Source organism: Rana temporaria, chromosome 1 (genome assembly GCF_905171775.1).
Source record: "Rana temporaria chromosome 1, aRanTem1.1, whole genome shotgun sequence".
NCBI lineage: Eukaryota > Metazoa > Chordata > Amphibia > Anura > Ranidae > Rana > Rana temporaria.
In genome coordinates, this window is record NC_053489.1 from 80,061,318 (window position 1) to 80,064,785 (window position 3,468).

General features: G+C 47.8%; 1 non-coding gene across 1 annotated transcript; it reads right to left on the reverse strand.

The window, feature by feature from the left end:
- Window positions 1–2,786: 2,786 nt before the first annotated feature.
- LOC120925659 lies at window positions 2,787–2,945 on the reverse strand. Its single transcript, XR_005746877.1, has one exon. It is a non-coding gene; the product is annotated as a U1 spliceosomal RNA (small nuclear RNA).
- Window positions 2,946–3,468: the final 523 nt, after the last annotated feature.

The following is a 3,468-nucleotide window of genomic DNA, read 5'->3' on the forward strand; positions in this document are numbered from 1 at the left end:
ATCAAAAGTAACATTTCTGTCTTTGCAGATGACACCAAGCTATGCAGTGGAATAACGTCCTTACAGGATGTCTCCAATTTACAAGCCGACCTCAATGCTCTGTCTGATTGGGCGACTGAGTGGCAGATGAGGTTTAATGTTGATAAATGTAAAGTTATGCACTTGGGGGCTAAGAATATGCATGCATCATACATACTAGGGGGAGTAAAACTGGGGGGATCCGTAGTGGAGAAGGATCTGGGGGTTTTGGAAGATCATAAGCTCAATAATAACATGCAATGCCAAGCTGCGGTTTCCAAAGCGAGCAAAGTCCTTTCTTGTATTAAGAGAGGTATGGACTCCAGAGACAGAGATATAATTTTGCCCCTGTACAAATCATTAGTAAGACCTCATCTGGAATATGCAGTTCAGTTTTGGGCACCAGTTCTCAAAAAGGATATAGGAGAACTGGAGAAAGTGCAGAGAAGAGCAACCAAACTGATAAGAGGCATGGAGGAGCTCAGCTATGAGGAAAGATTAGAGGAACTGAATTTATTCACTCTTGAGAAGAGGAGAATAAGGGGGGATATGATCAACATGTACAAATATATAAGAGGTCCATATAGTGAACTTGGTGTTGTTATTCACTTTACGGCGTACTTTCGAATTTCCCGCGTCGTATCTTTAGTTTGAATCCTCAAACCAAGATACGACGGCTTTTGGGTAAGATCCGACAGGTGTACGTCTTCGTACGCCTTCGGATCTTAGATGCAATACTTCGGCGCCCGCTGGGTGGAGTTTGCATTGTTTTCCGCGTCGGGTATGCAAATTAGCGATTTACGACGATCCACGAACGTACGCGCGGCCATCGCATTTTTTTTAACGTTGTCTGTAGTCGGCTTTTTCCGGCGTATAGTTAAAGCTGGTATTTTGCGGCGTATAGATAGACTTGCCATGTAAAGTATGGCCGTCGTTCCCGCGTCGAAATTTGAATTTTTTCATTTTTTTGCGTAAGTCGTCCGTGAATAGGGATGGATGTAACTCATGTCTAAGTTAAAAAAATGACGTTGTTGCGACGTCATTTCGCGCAAAGCACGGCGGGAAATTTCTGGACGACGCATGCGCAGTTCATTTGGCGCGGGGACGCGCTTCATTTAAATGAAACCCGCCCCCTGATCGTCGATTTGAATTCCGAGGCCAGAAATACACTACGCCGCCGTAACTTACGGCGTGAAATCGTTGAGGATTCGAAATTCCACCAGGTAAGGTACGGCGGCGTAGCGTATCTCTGATACACTGCGCAGATCCAATTCTCTCTGGATCTGGCCCCTTATGTCAGAAATAGGCTTAGTCATGAATGAGTTAAATTTCTTTTCATTGTAGAATTCCAAGAAGACAGCTTTCCCTCACCCCTGCACTTCACTCTGGCCTGTCTCTTGTTGGCATATTGATGTAAGTACACACATAAATTCACAGTATGAATTATATGAATAATTATTTTAATGCTCATGCTGAGCAGGAGCACAATAACTTGGAACTTGCTCGATTTTAGATCTGAACATATTCTTGTTACCAGGATTTATATGTCCCTTTTAATAGTAATAGTAATGTAGTTTATGCTATGGTTACTATAGAAACACATTCATATCCAGACACCTGATTTTTTTTTTTTTGAAAAGCCTATGGCGTGTGAACACACCCAAAAAACTCCACCCGGTGCAGAAAAAATGTGCACACACATAAGAGTGTTCACAAAAATGTGCAGACGGGTGCAACGTCAAGTGGTCCTCCTGTGAAGAGGGACCCAAACCCTGATCCCCCGGGGCGTTAGGCTCCAGACAGGGACTGAGGTACTGTGGTCCGAGCAACCGAAGCCGACACGGACCCAACTTCCTCGGAGGGTCTGCCGAAACAGAACCCTCCCAGTACTAGGTGGGGCTCCCCCGAATGGAGACCCCATGAGAGCAGGCGAACTAGGCCAGAAGGCCATGTCCACCCACTCCCAAGACGTTCAGGGCTGGCCCGAGGACCCGCACCCTACTAATCACACAGTGACAAAACGTGCACAACAAAAAAAGACAAAAAAGTGACAAACACAGGCTTAAATAAAATAAAGTGGGGGAAGGGATAGTGGAGAGGAGAGTGAAAGAAGTGGCCATTGTGGTGAAACAATGACCAGGCCCTCCGGCCAGGAATAAAAAATTCCTCCGGTCCTAGCCAAAAGGCCCGGCCCAGGAGGCAGGTGCTAAAAAAAGCGTGTATCTGGTGCAGTGACCGTGGTATCTTAAATCAATGTGTCCCTCACACACAGTGATCTTCAGATACCCCTGGACTGCCACTCCAGGGGCACATGCACCATAGGCTTTTCGTTCCATATCCGACCCCCCGACCGGCCAGTGCAGCCCTCCACCCCTGCCAGCTAGAGAGCCCTTCAAGGTTTTCTTGGGGAGAACTGCCGCTCAGGTAACAGCCTCCACCAATACTAGCCCCTCCGTCAACCCAGCGGATTTGCATGGCTCTGCCCCGTCCTACCAGCTCCTCCAACTGGATCGCTGACAGAGATAGCACTTACACCAGCCAGTCAGAAGGCCAGACTAGAACTCGGCAAAAAGACCAAGACCAAGCGCAGCACCCATCCTCACCAGGAGCACCCTTCCAGATGGCTCAGACTCAACCATGGGCCGGCCCCCAGTATTCTATCGGGCAGCACAGCGTAGTCCCTGCTGAAACCATCCTTCCAGGTGCAATGACGTCATTGGATTGCATCCACCCTCCCCATGTAGGTGGTGCTTCAGCGCTCCGCTGACAACTGATAAGGACAGATACCACACCCAGTCCCAGCCAAAAGGCCGAGAAGCGGCAGGGAAGACAACCACGATCAGCACGGCCTAGAGTGTGCAATGGCCGAGCCTCGCCCTGGGAGAACCACCTTCATGATCATGGTGTCTCCCCTGCCAGGTAAGTAAGCACCAGTAAAGAGATGAACGTCGGACGTCCTTCCCAAGGTCCCCAGAAATGGGCTGAAAGCCAGCCAAACAAACTTCAAGTTCAGCCACACCAAAGAGAGTCACGGAGTATATCCAGACACCTGATGCTGTTGGAAAATGACTCAAAGCAGTTTTTACTATAATGTGCTGATTTAAGATATTTCATTGTGCTGGAGAAGTTCTCCTTGTACCTTATGCCAACTTGGTCAGGAAGGCTACATTCCATTTTCAGCAATATAATCATTCAATGGAAGTACTTGAATGGTTCAAGGGATAATTAAATGCCCAATAGCAGGTGTCAGAAAAAACAACTTTTTAAAAAGAAAATATATAGGGCCAGATTCTTGTAGATTCCGCGGCGGCGTAGTGTAAGCCATTTAGACAACGCCGCTGCAAATTACTGGAGCAAGTGCCGTATCTCCAAGCACTTGCTCCGCAATTTGCGGCGGCGTAGTGTAAATGGCCCGGCATAAGGCCGCGTAATTCAAAGGGGGCGGCTTGT